This window comes from Vulpes lagopus, chromosome 13 (genome assembly GCF_018345385.1).
Source record: "Vulpes lagopus strain Blue_001 chromosome 13, ASM1834538v1, whole genome shotgun sequence".
NCBI classification, from domain to species: Eukaryota; Metazoa; Chordata; class Mammalia; order Carnivora; family Canidae; genus Vulpes; species Vulpes lagopus.
Genome location: NC_054836.1, coordinates 38,763,420 through 38,791,259, shown reverse-complemented (window position 1 = coordinate 38,791,259; position 27,840 = coordinate 38,763,420). Strand labels below are relative to the sequence as shown.

Sequence of the window (27,840 nt, the reverse complement as noted above, 5' to 3'; positions counted from 1 at the left end):
ATATAATCACCCATCTAAAGCAGTTAATAAAATTTTTCACTTCACATCAGCTTAGATTGTGTCTCACAATATGATATGAATAAAAAATGAGACAAATATTTGGCCAAACAATTTGTTTGCTTTCCCAAGAAACAAATAATAGTAATAGTAATAATTCGCATTTATTGACTTGACTGCACGACTGACCTTGCCTAGGGTTTTCCAAGCATTAACTGATGTAATTCTCATTACAACTCTAGCAGTTAGATGCTGCTCATTTTCCTTTTACATTTGGGATCACTAAGGCATCAGAGGTTAAGAAAACTTGCCCAAGCCAGGATTTGAACTTAGGTCTCTCTGATTCTCCAGAACCAGCACGTAAGCTCTCAGCCATGCTGCTGGCAATATAATGCATTCCCCTAATAACCACGGTACCCCCGCTCCACAAGTGCCTTGGCTAGTTTTAGCAGCCAATCTTCTTGGCTGTGAGAGGAAAGCCCTTGCAAGTTCTAAACCATCCCACATGACATTTAGGCTTACCGATGAACATCTTCCAAAATCACAATGATTTCATATGAACAACAGTTTTTGCTTTCCAACAAAGGCACTCAGACCCCGGGGTCATTGTGAAAGAGCCCTTGGAGCTCTACACTTTTTGATATTTACCAAATAAGGCCTGCCCAGAGATTACTGGGAAATTGCGATGTTGATTAAACCATGATGTTCCTGTTACCCAGCAAGGCAAACGGTTGAGTGATAAAGCAGTCCGGTGTTCTAAAATCATTTCCAAAGCAAAAGAGGGTTTGAACAAAATAAATGATTTGAATGCAAGACATAAACAACCAAACAGGCTTGTAAACGAGACCAGTAATGAGGCATCTGGGACACCAGTTCTGCTCCTGATGACTTTCGGGCGAGCCTTGATGCCTTTCAGATTTTCAAAGAAAAATAAACTGGTGACAAAAGAACAGCAGCTGTGGGCACAATAAGGAAATTAGTCAGAGCAGATTTGTAATTAAGCACTGAAAATGGATCGGGATGATCCTTCCCTGCATATAAGTACCTTTTGCTTTTTGCCTCTTTTCAAATCCTTTTTTTTTTTTTTTTAAATAAACACACATTTAAGCTTCAGTCATGCATGTCCCAACCTGGGATATTAGCTAAAGATATTACTTTTTCTGGGAAAAACAAGAAATTAGCTCATCAGAAGCACAGAACCCCATGAAGTGAAATAACATTGACTTTGGTTTCCCATTTTGTTTTTATTTTTCTCATTTTTTTTAACTTTGGAAAGCCAGAGGAGTTGTCTCTGCTCAAAATATTGTATATTTATGTATAATGAAGGAAGAGTGAAGGATCCTGGGGCATCGTGAGGACAACTGATTTTCATCTCCTGATACAAGATGAAGATGAGAATTTTACCATCTTCTTGTCTTTACATCATTCAACAACAGCATCACCGACAAATTTTAGGCCTGACAGATACTTTTATCCATTGACAGTCTTAAGAAATATAGCGGGATTTTCACATGGGAAGAACTTTAGTGTTGAATATATTTATTATGCCTTCTAAGCTAGAGATGGCCCTCTATCCCCCATCACCCCCAGAGAGATTTACCCTTGTGGGTGTCACGGCTGACATTCCCCAGCAGCTGTTAAGGGGGGACAGACCTAGACCCTTCTTGGACTGGAAATTAGTGTGTTTCTCAGAGGAGCTGATACCTACTTCCTGGTCCACTCCGGAGGGTACACCCTTCCTCCTCCGTCCTGGATCCCATCCCTTCTTCCTGTAAATCACCCCGAGCCCAGAGAAACGTAGGAGGAGTGGGTCAGACCCAGGTGTCCTGAATCATTAAGCACACTGGCTCCTCTGGGGGCTGGCCAGACTCTCTGAGCTTTGACAGCAGTGAAATGTGACAAGAAAGTAAATATCCTAGTGCCCTACTTACCCAGAGGTCAGGCGTCCCTCAACCTCTGCCTTCTGGAACTCTGTTGAGAAGCAGGAAGGAAGCAAAGCAGGCTTGAAGCCCCGGAAACACCAGTCACAAAGCAATGCACTTTAACTATGTCTAATTGACTCTTAATTAACACACACTCCTAACAAGCCCATTTATGTAGACTCCCAGCCCACCACAAATTAAAAGCAGAAAAGTAGAAGGGGGACGAGGAAGGAGGGAAGAGAGATTAGCAGTGATCACACTAAAGGCAGTAAGAAATGATGGCAAACAGCCTGACATCAAAGGAAGAGATAAAAACAAGCCCCTGAGAAACAGTCCCAGAATTAGCAAAATCAGCACTCCACAGCCATTTATATCAGGTCAAACAGCACAGCACATCTGTTACTGAACACCACAGTTCCTGCTCTAAAAGCCATGACAACCTGCCTGAGAGAGAGAGAGAGCCTGGTCTCCACATTCCCCCCACCGAAGCCCCCAGAGTGCTCGGGGATCTCCTGGGGAGCTTGTTGTAAACACAGAGCCCGGAGCCAGGGCCCTGGCCCTGGAGTTTTGGATTAAAAAAGTCCAGATCCTCAGGCCAGAATTTTGCATTTCCACGAGGCCTCTCCCACTGTGATGGTGACTCAGAATCACACTTTCAAAAACACTGCTAACTCCTTCACCAAATTGGGTTATGGTTCAGACAAGTCAATCGCTGCTTTGGGTCTCGCTGCCTCTGCAAAAGAGACGATCTAGTATATCGTCTCTTAATTCCCTCAAAGACCAACCAGCTAAGAGCATATACTAATTTTATGATTAACTCAACAGCCAAGAAAGTGTTCATGATGACAACAAGCTGACTCCTTCTTTTAAAAAAGGAGGCCTAGCAAAGCATGTTCAATCTGTGTCTCTAAACTTTCTTAACTGCAACACCCTGTCAGTAAAAATTTGGGGGGTACTCACTTTCAGTAGTCATATATTTTATAGTTGATGCATGTGATGCTAAACTAATATATTATTTATACCTCAAAACAGACACAATAACAAATGAGAAGTTCTAATATTTTCTTCACATACGTCACTTTAAAGACCATTGAGATAAATTTTAGGACAAATTCTCTTCAACATCCAGAAGACTGTGTGAGCTTTTCGGGGGGCACATTTTGCTTTATTTGTTATTGTGCGCTCAGGGCCCAGCACAATTCCTGGCTCATGGTCAGAAATGGTGATGAATGAATGAATGAATGGACCAGAGGGAGTGAGGGAGGAGGCATGAAGAAAGAAAGGAAGACACACAGACAGACCTGGAATTTGAAGTGGCTAAGCTCCAGTTGTCCGGAGTCTCTGTCTACATGGAATGTCTTTTTCCTCCATGGTGGTCAACGCTGTGACTGAATACGGAGAATAAAGAGTGAAGTTGAGAAGTATCATTCATATTTGAGGAAACTGCCTGTTAGAATTTAGGGAGTATGATCAATATTTATGAAGCTCAGAAAGCCCTCTCTGGGGCAGAATGACTCACAGTTCATGAAAAGGTAAAAGCATTGGTTGCTCTGTAACAGGTATACATTAAATACCATATGTGTCCATGACAGGTTTCGTGTGTGTGTGTGTGTGTGTGTGTGTGTGTGTGTGTATTGAAGACATTTTAGGAGTAGTAGAAACTTCCTTTTCCAGGGATATGCCTTGTGGGATGCAATTTCTCTAACTTGTCAATTAATTAATTAATTAATTAATTAACTAACTGGTTTGGGGAAACATATCCTTTAAACATACTTTAAAAATCAATGTATACTGGACTGTTCTTTGTGCAAGAACATTTTAAATCCCCCTGCTTACCTAAAACATAGTGTGTGGCTTATGTCATATGAAGAGTCAGTTTGCAGAGTCCCATAGGTGTCCACCTTTAGTATTCTGCTTGTCAAAGTGACGGAGGCTGAATTATACTCACCTGCCCATTGATCATCGACATAGCAATCTCCTTAGTGAGTCATAAGGATCACTGGAACTGCTGGATCTGTGAGAAAGAATTATCTTGGGAAGGAGAGAATAGACCCAACTTTGGAGAAATGGAATACCTACTTCACTTGGTCCAGCACTTCTCAAACATTCTTGTCTCGGGACTCCAAATTATTGTTGATCGAAGGGAGCTGACACTTATAAACATTAACTGTATTGGAAATTAGAGTGGAGACATCTTTAAAATACAAGAATATCCATTCCATTCATTAGCTATCAGAGCAATGGAATCTTCATGTCTTATGGCTTCTAGAAAAAGACACTATAAATTCATGAGAGAAGGGAGTGAAAAAAGGCAAATAACATTCCAATATTATTATGAAAATAGTTTTAACTGGATGAACCACTGAAAGGGTCTCCAGAATCTCCAGAGGTCTCTGAGCTACCCCTTATGAACCACTTACTTAGTCAATTCCAACGCAAAAGCCTGACCCATGCCTACTCCTGGAAGAAGCCTTTGACCAAGATGTAAGAGTGACATCTGGTTGATGAAGACTAAGATTTCTTTTGGGTGGAGGCTCTGTAGGTGACACCTGGTGGTCCACCAAACTGTGACAAAGCATGTACCGTGGTGTGCTGAATGTGAAGGATACGGTATTTATAAGAATGACCTTTTCATCTCTGAAATATTTGGAACTGGTGACCTTCTCTTCTTGGCATGATCCTTGACACAGTGACCCGTGTTCCTGTGAATTCCTTGCAGTGGCCACCTCTGGAAATCATTAGCTCCTGAGTGTGGGTGAAGAATGTTGAGGGGTGGTTCACCTAGGCTCAGTCCCCAAGTTTCCTAGCAGTATTCTTCTGAACTGAGATCTTTCCATTTCAGCAGGAATTCTCTGCTGTGTCAGAAACAGGGTGGACGAAATACTTATTCTCTTGGGCAGATACTTGACAGGTCATTATTTTAACTGTATAAACACACAAATATTTGTTGAATGAATGAAATATGAAGCATGAAACAACTGAATGTATTGACCATGGTCTTGGAAAGACAGATCTCTTCCTGGGGTGAAATGGAAGCAGAATCTTCTCCTTCTTCCAGTGAGAGAGGGAAGTAAGGTGAACTCACCCTAGATGGAGATAGGTTGGACATTTGGACATGGGGCAGGGGACTGGAGGCAAAGTTGGTTGCAGCTTAAGATGGTGAGTCTTCTTGTTCAAAGAGCACAAAAGAAGGGGCATTAGAGGCACAAAAGAGAAAAAAGTTTCTTTTCTTAACTTGTCACGGTCTTTTCTTAACTTGCCATGGTCTTTTTTATTTGCTGTCGGATGGTCATTTTAAGTAAACAAAAATTAAATTTTTAAATTATTAGCATGAATTATACCATTCATCTTTATATCGTGGAGTGCCAATTTTAAATGGGGATGGAAGAGCACTTAACTTGTCTGCAAAATCACTGAAATTATGCAATTTGTTTTTCGTACTGCGTACATGCATACGAATTTAATTCTTACCAGAACAGTGGAAACACTTCACAAAACTAACTCAATTGTTTTTATTTCACGTCTTGAAACGTGCACATTCTATCACACTCTGGAAGCAGATGGCTTCCATAACACGCTTACCTTGTACTCAGTTTGAGTCTCGTTAAACTCCAACACATGCTGGAGCCGCCAGAATGCTGTGCCCGAGAGGCATTGCCAAAGCTATATGTGAATAGGGGAGCAAGGGATGAGGGACACCTATGTTGTGCATATCTCCTCTGTTCACATGCATGCCCCTTTGCCCCATTGGACCTTATGAGTTTAAGGATGAAAATTTTAAGAATTTCAAGATGGTGACATACCGGATTTAACCAAGCAAGGGACCCTACTGAGCATGGGCCCTGCTTGATGACACAGATCACTTGCCCAGAGCTGACCTGACTTGGGGTGATGCTCCTGTGCTGAGAGCAGGGGCTCATTCAGGCTGGGGGACCTGCTCTTGGACTCTTGGGAACTGCTTTTGTGTTTTCAGAATGCACAAAACATAGCAGCAGGACATTAGATATATATACTGTATAAATCTAATCCATATTGGTGTTTGTGCTCAAAAATGTTTTACTGAGAAGAATACCTGAAAAAAACAAAAGGCACCATCCCAGAAGATAGCATAAGGGTGAGTCAAGGAGGAGAGTCTTGGGGCTGAGGAGAAGTCCATTTTGTTTATTTAGCAATGGCTTCCTGATGGGGGTCAGTTCATATCCCCACCCCGCCTTCCCCTGATGGGGAAGTATCCATTGAAATCACATATGTCACCATCTTGAAATTCTTAAAATTTTCATCCTTAAACCCCTGATGGGGGATGAAGGGGCTGAGGAGAAGCCCATTTTGTTTATTTAGCAATGGCTTCCTTACGGGGGTCAGTTCATACCCCCACCTCCCTTTCCCCTGATGGGGGATGATCAGGCTGGGGTGAGCTCTAGCCAGACTGGTAGGACCTGATTTGATGTGAGCCTCTTGACCTATAAGGGGAGATTCTAAGTTGTACCCATGGAGGAGAGCTGAGGATGAAGCCAGGGGCATCAATAGCTCCTGTCAGAAGTCCACGAACAAGAGAGAGAGACCAAAAAATGTGAGTCAAAATGAGAGAAGCCAAGTCAAAACAAGACTCATATGCCATTGAATTCACCTTCTTCCTGTTTTACAGATGAGGACATAGACAGCCAGAGAGTGAAGCGACCTGCTAAGGGTCACAGAGCTAGCTATGGTCAGGTCTATTACCTTGCTCGCCTGTAGGTTACAGCAGGTGGAGCAGAAATACCCCCATGCGGCAGGAACCAATAATGTTATTTATCATCCTCATTTTACAGATGAGGAACCCAAGGTTCAGAAGAAGGTGGTGGTAATATGGGCTTCTTCTGGATGGCAAGTTGGTCATGCGGTCCACCTTTGGGTCAGCTCGGGTCAAAGTCTGGAGGCCAATTGCAGTGGCCGTAATGGTGGCCAGCATCCTGCTCAGAGTGAGTGCAATTGCCGAAAGCTTTGGAGGAATCTAAGGGATCAACCAGTAATCCCTGGTTTTGGAAATGGGTGGACACAATCTTCAGCAGCTGGACTAGAATTTATAAATTCAATTTACTTTATCTTTCCAAGCAAGTTCAGGGCATTAAAACTCACTTTACAATGATCTCTTTGGTATTTACAGTATCCCTAAAAGGTAACAAAGCTGCTTCATCTCATATTTTTTATCTTTGCAGCGCAAAGGAGCAGGGATGAGGCCATCCCACCCTGACTGGGAGAGTTGCTGCCCGACTCCAAATCCCTGCACCGGTTCTGACATGAGGCTGCATATAAGGCAGCTTCTCACTGTCCTTCCATTTCTTCTTTTACCTCATTTGGTTAAACCACACAAGCTCAGTGCTCGGAACTTCCGTTTTCTTATCTTGAACATCATGTACTGTTCCAGCTCCAGTCAGCCACCCACAAGGAAGCGTTCTGTTCCTTTTCGACAGAGGGCCTGGCCGGCCACATGGCCACGCTGTTGAAAAGCTCTGTAAGTAACATTGTCTGTAAGATCTTGAAAAGATCTATCAGAACTGGAAAGTGCACAGTGTTAGAGTTTAGTAGTTATCTCTGGTCTGCTTATCTCACAATCAAATATGAAAAGGAAAACCAGAGGCAAGAGAGGGAGGGTGAGGATGCAAGGGTGGATCAGGGATGGAGAAGAATCAGGCATGATTCTTTCCTAATTCATTTTGAGTTTTCCTGAACTTGGTCTTCACTGCACAAATCCATGTATCAGGCCTCAATCTTTGTCACTTTTGTTGGAAACCTAAACTGTGCTAATGCTTTATTGTAGTCAACTCGTTCAAATTGCTATTATAAGCTTGTCATTTTTAGTATTACTTGAAATATGTTTGTGCCATTCTCTATCTTTTCTTTTTTAACTTTGATAGCTTGGTTAAGTATTTCATTAAATCTGTAGATGTTGCAGTAAATGCCTCCCTTTGGGCTGGGGGAAAAAAAAAGAAAGGAAATTTGCATGGCAAGTTCTCAATCTTCTGTTTTTGTTTTCCTGAGGCTTCTGGTTTCTCAGAACCTATGCTTCGAACAATCTATTTACTTTTGATTTACACTGCAGAGAAGTTTGAGAGGTTCTAACTTAAATGGGTAAAAATAATTGCAAATGGCGAAAAAAAAAAAGAAAGAAAAAGAAAAAATGTGCCATGGAAAAATGCCTGAATCTATTTCACTTAAAAAGTTATGTCAGGAATTACACTGTGAATTGGGTCGAAACGACTCCATGCCCATTTCTTTCTGCTGCGGGAAATTTAAAAGTATCCATTGAAATCTAGACTATGAGAGTCACAGGAAGCTCATGGATGATCTAAAACAACATGTGTGCCTGCTTCTCTTTGGTGTGTGCATTTGCACAGGTACACAGCATATTGTTTCAAATAATAGTTTTACGCAGACAACTTGAATCTGGGCAACTGGAAAGCTGTTTAGTTTAGCTCATCCTCACCCTGTTCGGCTCTAATCCTCTCCCCAACCTAGAGATGGGTTTATTTCTTCTGCTGACATTCAGCACATGCTTGCTTGGAATCTGTCTTCCTCTCCCTTGTCCTGATATCGGATATTCTCAGTCTCCCATGGACAGTCTCTGACAGGGGGGAGCAAATGTTCCAGCAATAATAGTAGCTGGTACTTCCTCAAAGTTTGCCCCGAGCTTTTCTATTTACCTTGATCTCAGCTCTTTAGAGGTACTATAGCATTTAATCTTTACCATGACCTTGTGAGGCGGTTGTGTGAACAACCCCATTTTAAAGTTGAGAAAACTGAGACAGAGAAGTGAAGCAACTTGTCAAAGCTATGGCAGGATCCCAGCCCAGGCGGGCTGCTTCCAAAGCACGTGCTCATAACCAAATATGGTATCCCCCACGCTGCACCCCTGGTACGAACCGGGAAATGGAGTATAATTGTTGACGGGGGCAAGTAATGAAGGAGGGCACCAGGGAGGCTTGGGAGTCAGAAATGATCTGTTTCTTGATCCAGATGCTGGATTGTGGAGCTGACTATTTATGCACTTTTATGGATGTGGATCATACTTCCCTGATATTAAAATAGAAAGGAGGAAATGGGCAAAAATAAAGAATTAAGATATATGTATATCACCGATGGCAAGTTGAATGCAGTTCTTGGCACTAGGTTGCTTTGGGGTAATGACTTGATCTCTGTCCAGGTCTCTATTTACTCATCTGCAAAGCTGAGCATAGATGATTCCTACTTCGCAGGGTAGGATTAAATGGTCTGCTTTCCACAGAGATTCAGAAATGAAGATAATGTCTTCTTTGATACCATGGCGATGAGGGTGTCCCGGCCAGTTTAGGGAAGGGAGCGTCGGCTTCATAGCTGGTCTCCAGGATCCCTTCTTCCTAAATAAAGTGTAGGTATTCACGGGCCATTTTGTTGGCCAGTTCAAGGTGTGTTCCTTCTCCAGATAAAGAGCTCTTCCTTTCGTTGTCCTTTCACAACAAATTGTATGACCAGATCCAATGTTAGCTAACCTGACACTAACAAATCCACTGGCTCCCCCTTGTTCAAGAGGTGCAGACATTGGGAAGAGTACATTTTCCCATCTCTGGTGTAAATCTTGTGTTCCAGAGGTAAAAAGCTGAAATGAAAATGAATGGATCTATGTTATCTTCTAGCTTTTATGATAAAGGTAGAATTTAAGGCAGAAGCACGGGAGAGAAAAAAGTAATTTCTTGAATGATATGACCGTTACTGTGTCTGCCCATTGGCTGAATGTGTTTCAAACCTGTAATGCCTGAAATCTTTGTTCCCTTCTTTCAGGCTCCATCACACGGGGCGAGCCCACTAGCTTTTCTAAGATGCCCACCCTTCACCGTGCCCTTCCACGCCTGATGGCCTGCCCTTCTTCACAAAGGCCCATTCTAATTTCACCAACGGTCAGCTCTGCTTGCCGCAATCCTGTCAAAGCAGACAAATTAAACATGTCAGGTGACATATGGAAGAAAAGGCTTTCTGATTTACTATGGAACTGTTTATGGATAAGAGTTATTTCTCTTGGCCTGGTACCTGCTCCCAAGGCTTGATCACATTTCAAGGCGCTGCTGCCATTTACTCAAAAAGTCTAGGTCCTCACATGTTTGTGGGCACATGGCTGTCTGCGCACAGTCATCTGAATACAGCCGGGAAGCTGCGGCCAGGTTGTTGACTGCAAAGTGCAAATGAAGGGAAACTGAAATCTCCCTCCAGCCCTGCCTCACTTCCTTGCTTCATGATTTGAAGCGTCGGGATGGCTATGTCAGTTGGGAAAAGGACTGAGGGTCACAGCTCAATGAAAAAGAAAAAAAAAATCCTTAGTTTAGCGTGGACAAGTTTGAAAACATCGTGTGGATGGAAAGCTCTATTTCCTTCCCTATTTCTGTTTGCAAATAGGATGCTGCTGTGTCTATTTCTTGCGGTGGAGTCCTTTATAAGAAAGAAAGCCCTAGCGGTATGGGAAGGTCAGGTTGGGGGTGATCGTTCTCCCTCTAGCTTTTCAGATGTCACAACCAGATGAAGGATAATTTAAGAAGCCCCGAGCTGGGTGATGGGTCTTGCAGAGCTGCTTGTCTGTTGGACCTGGAGGAAAGCTTATCCCGGGCAAGGTAATTTACGACAGAAGACACAGGCGCAGCTCCCTGCAGGCAGCACAACCGAAGTCCTCTGAAGAACTCCTGCTTTATTGGAGAGAGCTGTAAGGCTGAAGACAGGATAACTTATGGCTTTCCAGTGGCTTTCCCCTTTCTCCTCTTCCTTGTTGTGATTGTTATTTATTATTTGTGGGCAGGGATGCGAGGGTTCACTTTGCCAACTTTTGAACCCTCTCTAAATTCATGGCTCTGAGTTTTGAACCGTCCCTGAACCTTACTGCGCTTGAGTCCCTATTCTTTTAGCATCCTTTCAGCTTCCCGTTGTGGACGGAGAAAGACTCTGGAAGGTTTATTTTAAAAGGTGGAAATAATTCCTTAAACATCAAATAGCTCTTTTTAAAAAGGCAGCCTGTTTTGAGGAGTCAAGTGTAAATGAATTGAAAACATATGCTCCAGATCTCCCCCAGTTTATGCAGCAAGTTCATGGCTGAATTACTAATAGGGCTTCACTGGATTCAGACTGAGATGAAACAACGGGCAGGGGATGGGCCAGGCACATTAGTTCTCTCGGTCTCTACTGCTTTGTTCCTTATTTAATATAAAATGGGCTTTAGTTGAGCTCTGAAAGCTGGAGGGAAGAGGAGGAGACATTTATAAGCAGTATTTTGCCAAGTAAGAAATCTGTATTAGGAAAGAGCATTTTGGCAGAGGATTTAAATTCTTGGTTTAATGGCTGTAACATTAGGAGGCAGAGAGAACTTTGAAATCCGGGCTGTCTAACTCTCCACTCGGCTGAAGCCCTTCTCATCACCTTCACACCCGCAGCTAATTTGGCGCTTCCTTCCACCCTGCAAGGCCTGTCCTTAGGAACCCTGAGAGGTTATTTGGGTCTAGTACTTTCTATGGCCAATTGCCTTAAATATGTCTTTTTGAAAGGGTGCCCTGCAGATAGAGACAGCTGAAGCGAGGCAGCCTGGGCTAACAGAAGGACAGCCCAAGAAATTCTGCTCTTTCCCTGGTCCCCATGCTCAGGGCTGCCCAGTGCTGCTCCCACCTCGGACCAGTGTGGCCACAGCACAGACTGTTGGGAATCAGGGTGCAAGAAACGTCTGCTGACTGGGTATCCCGGCGGCTGGCCAACAGTGCTCATCGGATCCTAGTGGATGGCACCCTGTAATGTGTGTCTGGACACAGTGGCCCTGAAGCCCCGAACCAGACAGAGCCTCACAAGGAATGTTTACTTTTGCTGCTAACATCCCTCTGTCCATGCTTGGGGAAAACCACTTGCCATGTCCCATGTGTCTGCCATGTTTCCCCACGTGGCAAAGATGGGCTCGCCTTTTGCCACCCACCTTGCGGCGTAGATGTGGGGCGGATGAGAAATCCCACAAAGAGCCTATGGATCCTTGGTTGAAAGTCAAGTGCCCACATGAAGTACCAGGCACCAGACTGGTGAAAGGTGTTTGTAGCATCAGAGCTCAGGGGGAAAGTAGATAGGCCTTGCATGCCGTTAGCAAGCAGCTCCAAACACGCTTTCTACTTCTTTGCGGAGACGAAAACACAGTTGTTACAAGTTACTTTGTGATGACAGAGTGTGCTGAAAAGGAACTGCCAAGAAAACCCGTTGGCCCAGCCCGGGCCCTCGGGTCCCATGGCCAGCTGGGATTATCTAAAGTGGGCGTCCTTAGAGAAAGCAGGAATTCTCTTCCACCACAGACTGTTGAAACCTCCCCATTCAACTGTTTTAAAAGCTGCAGAGAATTAAAAATAGAAGCTTTCTGGAGGGAGGAGAGGGTCCTTTGGGGGCACTTTGTTTGCTTTGGTTTCTATCTCCCTCCCTGGAATGCGGCGAAAACCTGGAGAAGCCAGCACTCAAAGAAGGCCTTGCAGAGAAAAGAAACCCCCTCACGCCAGAATGAAGGGTGAGGAGACCTTTCTGGGTTCTGGTTTTATAATCATTTCTGTTTATAGTAGGAAGGCAATAGCCCCCTTCTTGAATTCAGCACATGTCGTCCCTTCTGAACGATGCCCCTCCTTACTCCAACATTATAGGGCTAGAGCTTCAATAGGTTACTATTAAGCAGCTAATGTTAAATACAGACAGACACTGGTGGTTGAATGGGATGACTGTCACCCGGGTGGCAAAGGTGCCACTCACGTGGGTGGGAGGTGACGATTGCAAATGGCAGCCACGAGAGTCTAAATGCTTCACTGGACAGTTGGGGGGCAGAAGGACTTGCATGCTCTTCTGAAAGTTCAAGAAAAGGTATGGGCCGAGGGGGAGGGATTGAAAGGCAATCCATAGGCCACTGGGCACTGATTTTAGTCCCTTGGATCCTAGGAAAATGGGGAAGGGGAAAAAGTCTGGGGTCTCAGGACAGGCTTTGGCTTTTCTCTATCTCCCAGTCTCTCCTTCACTCTGTCTCTGTCTCTGACTCTGTCTCTGCCTTTCTCTCTCTCTCTCTCTCTCTCTCTCACACACACACACACACACACAGCCCCGTGGCTTAGTCTCCTGGCTCAGATTCTATAAAACACTAGACTATACTAGGAAAGGAAGAATTCCAATGTTACTCCAGAACGATCTGAAATAAAGTTTTTTATGAGGGATCCCAGTGGGTTGTCTGACCCTGGGACTTTCATTCTTTTCTCAGAAATCCATGGGGGGGGGAGCCCCAATAAAAAGCAGTCAGTAAATACAGAGATTTGGAACATGTCGGTTTAAAGAGGGAGGTTCCCCACACCATCCCTGCTCTGGCTCCACAGAGAAGCAGGCCTCCCCCCTTCCATTTCCCTCTTGCTCCCAGCCACCTGGCCCTGACACCGTCCTGCAGCCGCCTCAAGGATGCTGTGGTGCCCATGAGGTGCTGAGGTGCCTTCGAGAGGGACAACTCTGAATGGGATCTGTCTGTGCCCAGTGGAGGTCTCTCTACAATATACAAGATGTGAGGTGGGATACACCTTAGCTACACCCTTGCACAGGAGCAAAGTGTGTCTTGTCTTTCTTCAGTGAAAGAGGGATTATGAGAAATGTCCCTCCTCTCTTCACCTCACAAGGGGGAGATGAAAATAAAAAAGTTAATTTTTTTGACAGGCGCTGTCATACTCAGGTGACAGGCAAAGCAATATTATGTTTATTATTATGGTTATCGCTGTGTCCCCGTGTGCTCATCGCTCTCTCGCTCTCACATCACAGGGGTGAGTATGGTCTCCCCGGGAAAAGACAACAGTGCAGGCTGCTAATGAGAAAATTCACGGGGCCACGCTAGGCAACCGCTTCAAATTAGAGTTTCCCTGGGCATCGATCATGCCTCATTCCAAAATGAGGCAATCAGAGAACCTGGCTACCTTAAAAATAATGGTGTGGAGACAGAAAGGGCCGGCATAGACCTAAATGTTTTAATTACTATTTTGAAAAATGCAAAACTTAGCTAGCTCATGAATTTTTTATTTATACAGACCCGCCCTCTCTGGTCCCCACTGGCCACATGTGGCTAGTAAAGCATTTGAAATGTGGCTACTTGGAATTAAGATGGGCTGTTAAGTGTAAAATATACACTGGCTTTTGAAAGTTTGTAATTGCAAGGAAAAAAAAAGAATACAGATTACCTTATTAATTCTTTTATATGTTATGTGTTGAAATGATATGATCGCATACATTTAGTAAATATTTTAACTAAAGTTAATTGTAACTGGTTCTTTTTCTTTTTTAAATATGACGTTGGGTGGCCCTTCCCTTTAGTGGCTACCAGCAAATTTAAAATGACATATGCGGCTGCATTTGTGGCTTGCACTATGTTTCTATTGGGCAGCCCTGCTTTGGACTTTATTAATAGACGGTGAGGGGGAATTGCTCTCTGGAATTCAGCATTTTTCCCCCCAATTCACAGTATCAGGGATATGACTGACCTGGAAGGACTCCGTTGTTACACACAGCGTCAGGGAAAATCATGAAACACTTTGTGGCAGATGAAAGAAAACTTACTGACTGTCCTTTCTGATGCATCCATGCATTTATCTCTGTTTTTCCTTGTTTTCCAGCTTTTTTATAATTCTGCAAGTTGTAGAAAACTGACAATAATGAAAATGACTCTTATCTATAGATGTGCAAATTACTCGTGTCTAGTGGAATAGTTGATCATTGCTGTCTGTATGGATAGACCCTTTTGCCATTCTATGTACACTTATCTCAGTATGCCTTATTGCCCATATATGTGAGATTCCTTGAATTTTGACCCCATGGCAAAACATCTTATGTTCCCTCATTAACTAATGAGCTAAAAAAAAAAAAAACAAAACAAAAAAACTTTGACACAAGTTCTTTTTATATTCTTAGAAGAGTCACGATTTTATCTTTTTAAATAATCCTAGAGAATCCTGGAGGCATCCATGGTCATCAGGATTAACCACCGTGTCTCTCTTTCCCCTCTCATTCCCAGCCACTCCTGTGGTCCCCATGGTAGTAGGACTGATACCCGGTGATGAGATGGAGAATGAGTTTTTCTATAGGAAGTGTTTCACCCGACAGCCATGTGAACACTACTCGACATAGAGCAAGCTACATTGTGGGTTATTCTGAATTACATGGGCCAGCCAGGGAATCCTCCCACCCAGTGGAATATTTGATTTTAAGAGAGACATGCTGAGTTCCAAATAATGAAAGAGAAACTTAACATACAACGCATCTGTAAGGGGTCCACTGTGGATACCGATCATGCACCCAGGGTATAAAATCCCTGAATTTAATGGAAAAACATATATAAAAGAAAGTGGGTTGTTATGAGGTTTTGTCCTCCCCACCTCTTTTCTTTATTTGTTTTGCTTTATAAAACCAGCCTCATTCTTATTTTACCTGATTGTCATTTTTTTTTTTCAACAAGAGCTGGTTACCTTCAAAGCAAGGCCTGACAAGATGACCCAGGCACATCAGTATTTATTTCACACATCCATTGATTTCTATGAATAGAATTGACTTTAATAAACATAAACAAACTAAAAACATAAAGTAGGTGATTTCACACACCCCTTTCTACGAAATTTGGAAATACTGCACTTGGAATGTATATGTTTTGTTTCTTCTCCTTACCTTTATTTTTTTTTTAAGAAGTTGGCTTTTATTAGCAGAAAGATCATTAAATTTTGTGAGTATTGGCCTCCAGCATTTAAGTTTTTACAGAACACATGAACGTTTACTGGTTTCACCAGCGGAGACGCATGATTTTTATGTATCTGTAATTCTGAAAGGGAAACATTCCCTCTACAAACGCAGAGCAGTCCACTTATAAAATTTATGTTTGTGGGCTCTTTTCTTATATAAAGCAGCCACCTTGGAGACTCCATTTAAACAATTAAACAATATTCTCACCTATATAACCTGCCCATATGTAATTATTTTCTTTTTTGGTTCTTTGGTAAATAACACAAGAGGCTTTGTGGCATGAGGAAATCCCTTGACCCGGGTATTTTCAACACCATAATTTGCTTGGTGAAAATGAAAACCAAAGAATGCCCTTTTTTATATATATAATTTTTGGTTGTTTGAAATTAATTTTTGACATTTAAATTGGCTGGGAGAGGCTTTCAATTTTTTATTCTAAGAAATACTTTTAAAAATTGTTAATAAGGAAGAGTATGAATTTATGCAACTATTTGCTTCAGAATAAGATAACATCTTTCAAAAAATTGATTTATTTAAGTGAGAACCTTTCATCAAATTTAAAAGATTTTTATGTGCTTTTGATGTATGTTATAAAAGAGTTTTGATATATCTTAATTCTCAATAAAATGGGGGAAGAAATGCTGGCACATTGCACCTCCTATCATTATTAAAAAATAATAGAACACTATACTTTAAAAATAAAACTCAGGTTTCATTTGGATGGACAATTTGTTTCTTATGGAAGAGATTTAGTCCAGAATCATTTGCTACAGAAAGGAGTTACTATATGTGTTAGCTCTTTTCTTTATCTGGGATTTCTCTAACTAGGATTGTTCTCCCAAGCTGATTTTACCTGTTTCTTCTCTCTGAAGGAGTTTGTTACAGTGGTGACTGGCAGTTAAATAAACAGATGGATAGACCTAAAGATACAGATCCTTTCTGGATGGCAAAGAATTGGGGAATCATTTCCAGCAAATAGATTTATTTTGTATTAAACTGATAATATTTAGAAGGTAAAAAAAGGGTGATGTGTTTGTCATCTGCTGTGTATTCAGGGCTGAAAAAGCTTTGGAGACAAAAAGTTACTATTTATTGCATATGACCAGACTAATCGTCAATACTGTTGCTTACATAAATAATATCACAGACTTCTTTATGACACGTGGCTTTTTTCGTCAGGAGAGCCTCCATTGTTATCATGTCCATAATTTATGTGAAAAGTAGCTAAGAAGGGAGTAAATTCAGGAGGTACAGAGGTGCCTCGGGTATCTGCAGTACGAAATCCAGGCAATTCATGAAATGCCTGTGGCCTCTGTCGAGCGAAGTTTGGTATTTGTTTTTGTCTTAGAAGAGGGATCTTTATCAAAATTTCAAAAGTTTCCCTGACCAGCTTTCCCTTCAGAAAAGCTTCAAAATGCTTAGCTTGCAGGGTTGCAGAAACAACTGCTTGTCTCTATAATATCCAGATGAAAATGAAAGATTTTAAGAGTATCTCATTATTTTATCCATATGATGCCCAACTCGATCCAAAGACTGTAATTTTCATATGGATTTTTGGCAGCATTAGAAAGCTAGAGTCCTTTAAATAACATGCCATCTCAGGCTCCTTTTGTCCAAACTCAGATCCCTTTTCTGTTGAGCATCATAACTGCTTGTCCCCTGTCCCATCCTTCCTACTTTCTCCCCATGAATTAACCAAAGAAAACCTCAACGTACTCCCGACTTACAGAGGCATGGATAATCCCATGCTGTACTGTGATCCATTTAAGCATATGATCAGTACATGTTCATTCAATGGGTCTGTGTCTGGAATAAGTTATTAAAGGAAGAGTGTGTCGTCGATGAGGGGTTTTATTAATTTAGAAACTCAGGACTCCAGTTTTTTTTTTTTTTTTACAATAACAAAGGAGTGATAAAGTGATGAATCACTTACAATCAACCATGTCGAAGATGATATTGTCAAAGCCTATTTTTGCGGGTACTATTCCAGAAGTTTGTCCACAATTGACTCTGATTTCTCATTCTTCAAAGTTTTCCCTGTATCCCGAACTAACCTGCAGGAGAGCAGAAGTTGAAGGAAATTGCAAAGCAACATCTGAATAATGAACATCTTGCCAGGAAAATGCGTCTGATCTCCAAGGAAAGGGTGTTGGAAGAGATGCGAGATGGTGGGAAGATTTTCTCTGACATGACTTTGAGTGCTTTGACAGCAATATTGTCCCGTTTATGAAGCATACAGAAGTATGCTCAAGGAGCGAGGAAGTCCTGGAGACATGATCGGAAGGAGAGCTGCAGACAAGGAAGTTGTTCAAACTAGCTCACTTCTCATCTTGGCATTTTCAGAGTTTTTCTCTGCATCTCACACTAATGACAAGCCTGTACAAAAGACAAAACTTTTCCAGATGCTTCGGTGAATATACTGAGTTTTTATCCTTTTAGGGATAATAATAAGTAACTTTCAATTAGGACTTTACCATTTAGAAAGCATTTCATTTTCATAATAATCATTAAAGTTGCCATAATAATAATTATTATTATTGTCACTATGCTGATTTTTATAAATAAGGATTCTAAAATTCAGACTCTTTTTAATCATCTAAGAAATAGGTGGAGAGGCAGGGATTTTTAAATACAAACCATCAAACCTCAAATTCCCTGCTTTTCTCCCTCCTTTTGGGATGACAACAGGGTAGAAAAAGATATTAACCTCTTTAATAATTACATTTGCTTTTTTGAGTAAGAACTCGAAGAAATGTAATATGCCATTTAAAATCTTTTACGTTTATAGACTTATACAATATTCATACTGTTTTTGCAATATTTAAGAGAGGAGGAAGTATATTTCTTCACCATAAAAATAAACTAATACCAACGGGCTAGGAGTCGCTACCAACCAAAGCATCCTGATAGCTTCCATACACTGTTGGGGGCATTTATGAAAGTTTGGCGATTGCAAGGAGTGGGACCAGCACCAGGAAGGCTTCTCTGTGAATCTCCAGCATCCCCAGGGGCCCTTCCTCTTCCTCTCACTTTGTTCCACTCCCCTGATGATTTGCTATTCCAACCACAGCAATCAAACGAGAAGGTTGGGATCTCCTCAAGGAGCGGTGCACTCGCCTTAGATGGCCTTATGAGTTTACCTTTCAGCTAAATTCAAAGATGAAAGTCAAGAAACAAAAACAAAACAAACCTTTATAGCCATCTTTATCTCAAGGACTGGGCTCCCTTTCCAACACAGAATGGCTTTCTCAGTGATATGGGATTGTTCTTCTACAACAGATGGGTCTGTAAGTGGAAAGAGACCTCTTCATTTGTCTGGTGGCATGTGGACTTCTTCAAATGCACATGTGGTTCTGATTTCCATGGAGGGACCACACGACATTAATGCAATTTCCTCTTTAATGTGCCCCCTCTCTATCAGCCCTGATGTTCAGGCATCCACATTCAAGACACAGGCCTCCATCAGATCAGCATGAGTGCCACAGAGCTTTGTGGAGCTTCGCCAAAGTAACAGGCCAGCATTTGGGAGAGGCTAGTGATGATGTGATTTCAATTTCATACCATCTGTCCCCAGATTTCTTTCACTACAGGGCTGGTCACTGGCTTTGAAGAATAATCAGAATGCCAGGGCTCTGGAATGCTGTGTATGGAGGAGTTGAAAGGACGGGAGACCCTCCAGGCCCCATTGCTGATCCTTGCCATGGAGGGGTGGACAGAGCCTGCTGCCTCCCATTAAGAGATGTACTTGAAAGACCTAATGAAAGCAGTGTCAACCTTCTACAGCTGGCTGTGTGTCTGAGGGGCTGGGCAGATGTCACATTGCTTCCTGGGTGAGAGAGGGACATAGACAACCAAGGAAGAAGGGGCAAAAGATTGGCTGGCATTCTTCTCAGCGGGGAGCATTCTTTCTTCTTGGGAGAATAGAGTCTTACCACCTATTGTCAAATGTAACCCCCTCCAACCCCTTTCTCCAGCAGGATCTCACCACCCCAATAAAAACCTAAACCAGAAAACAAAAACAAGAGAGAAAAGTTATTTTGGGGGGGCCAGTGAGTCAGAGTTTTTTTTCTAACGGTGGATTATTTTACACAGGCCTTTGAATGATTATTTTCTTTGCTTCCAGGCAATCCGGATTAATTGATACAATAAAGGTCTGGAAGCCCTAAAATGTTGGTTTAATTCCCAACTCTGACACAAAAGAAGCTAAACGACTTGCAAGAGAATATGTTGAAAAATCAACAACAATTTTCCTATCTGCAAATAGTATTGGAGTGCCACTGGGACGCTGTGTGGCATTCAAAAAAATTGTGTTCCAAATGCTAATTATTCACCAGTTGGTGTTCCAGATCGAGTCTCTTGACATCAGTAAGTTGATTGCTAACAGGATGATAATACTGGTTTCGCTTTTTAAATGTGGGTTCCAAAAGTCTAAATTTTCAAAGTCGCCAGAGAAACAGTATATTGAATAGAAAAAAAACCATGGGCAAGAATCAGGATGTCAACTTGTTCACTTTGCAATGAGAAAAAACCAGGGCCAGGAGAGGTTAGGGACCTGGCCAAGGCCACAGAGAAGGTTAGTGACTTGCCAGGACAAGAATGCTGGGCTTGACTTTGATCAGTACCACATTCTAGAAACCATTTGGCTTTTTATATGCTTGCTCTATGATGACTCTTGGGAAGGGATTTCGCATGACATGGGTCTTTCACGGCTCTACATGGGTGATTTGGGAGCAACGTGCAAGGGTACTTTTCGATATAGCTGCTTCCCCATTGTGTACAATGCTCATTCCTCGATGACAGGATTGCCAGCGTCTCCTATCAGTTGCTGAAGTCTTAGAAGGCATGAAAATAAACAAAGCCTGACAACTCTGTTCCCGTGTTATGACCTGTTCACCTCCCTGCCACTTCCAACTTCACTTCTCCCTGAGTAGCCTCCACATTATTTAAGGCAGCAGGACGTTCAGAATCAGGCAGCATGTGCTGAAGCTGCCAGAAGGAAGGGCTGTGCGACTGGTATTTGTGGATCTGAGCTCTTCAAAAGCCTGGTCATGCCTGGCACAGAAGGAGCTGAGGCCATCCTAAAGGTGGCTTTTAGTCCCAAAATTTCTAAACATCCTCCCTTTTTCTTAACCACTTCATGTCCTGAAATCACTAAGGTTTTCACTCTGGTAAAAAATGTCTTAAAGTACTCAGGAGCCTACTTGATTCTGGAATGTTCTGACAGGCTACTTGAACAAAAGCATAGAGTAAATCCAATTTATAGTTTACTGTGGATGACACTAACAATCATTCAAATCCATTTTATTTTATTTGTTTCAAATGCATTTTATGTTTTTTTTTAAAGATTTTATGTATTATTCATGAGAGACACACAGAGAGAGAGGCAGAGACCTAGGCAGAGGGAGAAGCAGGCTCCCCGCAGGGAGCTCAATGTGAGACTCGATCCCGGACACCAGGATCATGACCTGAGCCGAAGGCAGATGCTCAACCACTGAGCCACCCAGGCATCCCTCAAATTCATTTTAAAATACCCTTTTTTACATAGACATTCACAGTTGCATTTTTCATAGTGACCTGAAAGTAGAAGCAACCCAAAGAAATGTCTGCCAACTGATGACTGGGTGAACAAAGATCTGGTATATCTATACGATGCAATATTTTTTGGCAATAAAAATGAAGTACTGATACATACTACAACATGGATGAGCCTCAAAAAGCTATGCCAAGTGAGAGAAGCCAGAGCAAAAAAAAAAAAAACAAAACAAAAACAAAAACCCACACATATTTAGATGGTTCCGTTTTTTACGAAATATCCAGAAAAGGCAAATCTGTAGAAACAGAAAGGAGCTTACTGATTGCTAAAGACTGGCCGTGGGAATGAGGAGCTACTGCAAATGGACACAAGGTTTCTTCTGGGATGATGGAATTGTTCTAAAATTAGGTTGTGGTGATGGTTGCACAACTCTGTAAATGTACTCATCATTGACTGTACACTTTGAATGAGTGAGTCCTCTGCTGCGGAAATACCTCACTAAAGCAGCTAAAACCAACCACCACCCAGCAGATGGCCCAGCTCCTGGCATGGAGGACATCTCTGGGGGGCAATGATGTTTGGTGCAATCGGCCACGGGACTGGTTCAGCCTTAGGGTTTCCCTTGGCCCCTCAACAACTCATGGTGAGCCAGCGACCCTCCAGTCCTTCAGGAGCTCTTGACATGATGCAACAATTTACAAAATCAACTGTCTGCCCTTGTGAAGTCAAGTCTGAAAACCCTCGGTTCAGGGACACATATATTCAAAGGGAGAAGCCCATGGCAGCGGCAACGATTTAGGTCTGCAATTAAGATACTTCAAGTGTTTGGGGCTGACAAGGAGTTAAAGTAAATGTTGATTCAGTTGTAAAGTTTCCAAAGATGTAGCCTTGCAAAAGGGTCTTGCACAACTGCATGGTTTTGTTTATTTATGCGTTGTTATTGTCTTTAAAATATTCTTTTTTTTTCCTCCCACAGAAAATTTCCAACCAGCACTGGGACCCTTAGCGGGGGAGACTGGAAACGGGTCTGAATAATGCATTCAAGATAATTTCAAAAAATCACCCTTTAACGAGTACCATATTCCCTCCAATTTTCCCTTGTATATGATTCACCATTTTGCAAATACTGATGTATAAAGAATGCATTGAATGTGGCAAAAGTTGAAGATAGCCCCTGTGGATAAGACCTAATGGACACCATCCTGAAATAATACATACAGCTCAGCCTCCAGACATGTGTCTTCAATTTAAAATAATTCAGCAATCATGTTCAACCAGAACCTGATTACACAAAATGGGACTTTTTAACTCCCAGACTTGGATCAAATTTTGAGGCCACAAAAAGGGAGGGGGGGTGGAGATAATATGTGCCATGTTTATATATTCCAGATACTATGATTAAATGATCCACACTCAGATTTAACTGTTTCTTTGAGCTTATCAAGGTATCTCTAACCATTTCCTACCTATAGATACGTGCCAAGCCTTTATGAGAACTTGTATCGAAGTCCTGAGCCAAGATGCAAAAGGAAGAAAGCTGAAAATCAGTTGGGTTCTTCTGTCTGAATATTATGGTTTCCAAAGCACTGAACTGGGTCATGTTCTCTACTTCCCTGGAGACTCAGGAAGGAAGAGTTGAGTCTTCTGGTATGATACCAGGGTATCCCGGTTCATTGTGTCTGCTGTGCTCACCGAATGATGCTCTTCCCCTCCTTTGATCCTTACCCACCACCTCTCTTCTCCTTTATCACTATGGCTGGCTTCTTTGTCACAGGCAAGTTGGATCTTTGCTCATATGGGATTTCTGAGATGCTAGGAAGTCCCCACATCTTTCTCCTTTGATAAACTGCCCAATGCTTGAGGTGCTACCATTACTGGTACTTAACTACTTCAAATCTCTTTGCTCAGAAGAAATGGTGGCTCTAAAGCTGCATGGTGAATCCCAAGCAATGGTGTCTGGTGATAAGATTGCCAGATAAAATACAAATGCTCAGGTCAATTCAGATTTCAGATAAGCAACAAATAATTTTTTGTATGCGTGAGTCCCAAAATTGCATAAGGCATACACATCCTAACAAGTTATTTGTTGTTTAATTGAAACTTGAAGTTAAGAAAAATTAAAAAAAAAAAAAGAAACTTGAAGTTAGCCAGGTCTTGTATACTTTCACTCGCTAACTCTGGCAATCTGATGTATCTAGTGACCACCACTCTGTGGTATGTGGGTAAGGAAGCCTGTGGCTGGAAAGGGTGGGAAAATGAGACTGTAACGTGAGCATCTCCACATCACTGGTGAAGGGCTATGAGCCAGTTCATTTCCCCAGAACTATTAAAGGATCAGATGGTGTACAAATCAGGCAGCCTAAACCTGAGCATATTAGAAATAAAGGGTTTTGTGTGTCTTGTTTTTCAATAAGACGAACATATTTAGAATGGGTGATCTCCTTTTTAAACAGGTAATATCAATAAACCTGAACCTTTTGTTGACAGGTTTATCGGTATTTTATGAGTTAAAAGAAGAAAGCTGGATACCATTTTGGATGCTCCTGCTGCTTTGGGTTCTAACTTCTGTGTCTGGCTTGGGGTGGGGGACAGGGAGCGGAAGGTAAGAGCAGTAGAAAGTGTGCTGTGTAGGGGGCTGCCAGTGGTGCTGAGAGTCTACAAACCAGTTGTCTCAAGAAATTCGTTACTAACAAAAAAAAAAAAAAAACAGCAAAATTCGCAAGTGCCTGGCCTTTCCCTCCATCAGTGAGAGTGGATTCAATATTGTCTTTTCCATAACTTCACCTTTAATGACTTGCACACTGGGACAGAGAAAAAAGTGACTCGAAAGTCAACACTCTGGGGATTCCAGGTAAGTTGACCAGGTCCCCAACCATTTGTCATTTGTGTGAAAATCAATTGTCACATGTGCTGGGGCAAAAGACTAGGTTGAGATGCACTGCTTCCAGATACTCTTAGGAGGGGAAGCCCAGAGGGGAACTTTCTCCTCAGTCCAAGGTACCATTTCCTGCTTGTGGCCATCCCAAACTTTCCTCACGTTACTAAACCCACATATGCAAGAAGAAAGGTTGTCTACCCTTCTTTCACTTCCTTTCTTTCCACCTGGATACAGCCACATTTATTTGTAGGGTCTGCTCTGTGCCACACCATCTTGGTTCCTGCCTGGAGGAGCTTGTAGTTCAAGGAAGGGGAAGATGGTGTTGTATGAGGAGATCAAAGGTGAATGATTCTGAAAGCAATCAAGAGTGTTGGGAGGGAGACTCCCAACAAGGGATGAAGCTGAGCCTGAGCTGGAAAGGAAGGGGACAAGGTTCTTGGGATGAGAGGAAGGACATCAACTCATCACTGAGATGACCTATCATGGGATAGAAGGCAGTGACAGCAGTTCTGGGAGGCACAGAAAATTTGGCTGACCAGGAAGTTTCTAAAATAAGCAGTCCTTGCCATTCTCCACACCCCGTCACACCACCCCCCACCTCGCCTCTCCCATGGAAGGGAACTGTCTCTGTATCAACCGAGGAAGGGTTGCCTTGGGACATTGTCCTGAGCTCCCCCTGGGGTCTTCTTTTCTGATGGAGCCACATTTCAGAGGAAATGGAACAACCTCTGTTTTGTTATGTTTAAATGTCAATGTAATGCTGTGGAATGATACAGGTCCCATGTAGGCATCCCTGGGGCTTGGTTACAGGACTCATTTCATCCTTTCTTATGTGACCATTCATAGTTTACCAATTTGCCTTTTCCTTTAGACTAAGTCCTGGGAAGGCAAAAGTGATAACCCCATTTGTTTCTGTCCCCTAACAGTGCTTTGTGGTGTCAGGCCCATGCCAAAGACTCGGTAAATGCTTGAGTGAAAAAGGGATGCCTGGGTGGCTCAGTAGTTGAGCATCTGCCTTGGGCTCAGGGTGTGATCCCAGGGTCCTGGGATCAAGTTCTGCATCGGGCTCCCTGCAGGGAGCCTGCTTCCTCCTCTGCCTATGTCTCTGCCTCTCTCTCTGTGTCTCTCATGAATAAATAAATAAAACCTTAAAAAAAAGTAACAAAAATCTTTTTTTTTTGCTTCATTAAAAATAATTCTAACTAAAAATATAATAATAATACTTCTAACTAATTTCTGCCAAATATTATAGAAACAATCTCCTCAAATTATGGCTTCAACAATGGATCAAAAGTCAAGTTCCAAATAAGTTTCCTGGTGGAGAGCACTACACAGAGACACGCATGCTCACTCTACGGCAATAAAAAAGTCATTTGTGAATTTAAGAACCACAGGATAACAACAGATAATCCACGCTCAGTTATGATCTATTTCTAAGGCCAGGGAGAGTGTGAGTAAATGAAACACACAGATCATCTTCAAATCACACAAGCTCCAAGACTACTACTACTACTACTACTTTTTGTTCTCCTCCTCCTCCTCCTCCTTTTCTTCTTCTTCTTCTTCTTCTTCTTCTTCTTCTTCTTCTTCTTCTTCGGTTGGTAGGTGGAAACTCTCACAATTTTGGAGTTTTATCTTATTTTGAATATCCCCCTTTCCCTGAAAGCGAAGACATGGACAAGTAGTATCCTACCAAATTTATGAGGCCTAAATAGTATGGAGGTTCCTCAAGAAGTTGAAAACAGAGCTACCCTATGACCCAGCAATTGCACTACTGGGTGTTTACTCCAAAGACACAGATGTAGTGATTCGAAGGGACACCTGCACCCCAATGTTCATAGCAGCAGTGTCCATAGTAGCCAAACTATAGAAGGAGCCATGATGTCCTTCAACAGATGAATGGATAAAGAAGATGTACCATGTATACATACATATATAATGGATATTACTCAGTCATCATAAAAGATGAACACCTACCATTTACATCAACGTGGATGGAACTGTAGAGTATTATGTTGAGTGAAATAAGTCAATTGGAGAAAGACAATTACCGTATGGTTTCACTTATACATGGAATATAACAGTGTAGAGGATCATAGGGAAAGGGAAGGAAAGTCAAATGGGAAGAAATTAGACAGGGAGACAAACCATAAGAGACTCTTAACCCTAGGAAACAAACTGAGGGTTGCTGAAGGGGAGGTGGGTAGGGGGATGGGGTAACTGTGTGATGTGGTAAGCACTGGGTATTATATGCAACTGATGAATTATTTTTTTTAAAGATTTTATTTATTTATTCATGAGAGACACAGAGAGACAGAGGCAGAGACATAGGCAGAGGGAGAAGCAGGCTTCATGCAGGGAGCCCGATATGGGACGCGATCCTGGGACTCTAGGAGCCGAAGACAAATGCTTATCCACTGAGCCACCTAGGTGTCCCACAACTGATGAATTATTGAAAACTCTATCTGAAACTAATAATGTACTGTATATTGGCTAATTGATTTAAATTAAAAAAAAAAAAAAGAAAAGGAAATCTAAGAGGCCACTGGTCATAGCACATGGAGTTGCTTTGGGTGACACTGAGAAAAAAGCATTGCCATAGCAACAGCCCAAATTCAGAGACAATAAGATGTTGAAAAATGCATGGCTTTGAATCTATGGAATACAGATACTTCTGCCTACTGCTTGCCCAAGGCTCTGAATATTATAGATAGTCAATAAATATTTGTTGCATGAGTGAGTAAATAAAGGGAACAAACAGAAATCCTCAGGTTGTCTGATGCCTAGAGTCAGCTTCTAAGACCACTGGACCCGATCTCTTTTTGTTGTTGTTGTTGTTTTTTTTTTAAAGATTATTTTATTTTATTTTATTTATTTATGATAGGCACACAGTGAGAGAGAGAGAGAGGCATAGACACAGGCAGAGGGAGAAGCAGGCTCCATGCACCGGGAGCCCGACGTGGGATTCGATCCCGAGTCTCCAGGACCGCGCCCTGGGCCAAAGGCAGGCGCCAAACCGCTGCGCCACCCAGGGATCCCTCCGATCTCTTTTTGATGCTTTAAGTAGTCACTGTGAAAGGACAGGCTCTCTGACTGCTGAAAACAAAACAAAATAAAACACAAAGAGACAAAAAAACTAGATTGCAGACTGCATCCCACAAATATACCCCCCAGAGGAGTTAGGCTTCGCATGTTGTTCAAGAAGGAATGATGAGTTTTCATCCCCAGGGATTTTATTTTCTTGAAACAATCAAAAAAGGAAGAGTTGCATGCAAGAAGCACACTGAAGTGTGCACGAGTGTGCAAATGAGTGTATGTAGGTTAAGGAAGGCAGGTGGATTTAAGTACATGACAGAGAGTAAAAATATCTCTTTGCAAGAAGCTTTAACACGTATGTCGGAGAACAGCACACAAACAAGACTGAGCCCTCCCATCTCAGAAACGCAGCTTGCAACTGTGTGTCTCCTCTCCGTGATAAATATGGGCAATATTCATGTCATCTTCTAAGCCCCCAAAAATACAGCCGACTCTGTTCAACAGAGCTGGTCAGACTGAGGCAGGTAAATCATCTCCGGATCAGAACTCCATATACACATAATCTTCAGGGCATTTGCAAAGTCTGGGGGGCACTGAGCGACAGATTTGGAATATTGATATTACCCGTAGCTTGTCTTACTTGAGTTTGTGCATATGGTTTTTTTCCTCACCAGTAAGTAATAAGGAGGTATTTTCGGACATGGACCTCCTTATAA

General features: G+C 42.3%; 1 long non-coding RNA gene across 2 annotated transcripts; it reads left to right on the top strand.

Annotated features, from left to right (window-relative positions):
- The first annotated feature begins 6,999 nt into the window (after positions 1-6,999).
- LOC121475078 lies at positions 7,000-26,998 on the top strand. Of its 2 annotated transcripts, XR_005983616.1 has the most exons (4): positions 7,000-7,410; positions 19,801-20,042; positions 22,187-24,061; positions 26,973-26,998. It is a non-coding gene; the product is annotated as an uncharacterized LOC121475078 (long non-coding RNA). The 2 variants fall into 2 exon arrangements; XR_005983615.1 differs by lacking the exon at positions 26,973-26,998 and having other exon boundaries at positions 7,127-7,410; positions 22,187-25,184.
- The last annotated feature ends 842 nt before the right edge of the window (positions 26,999-27,840 follow it).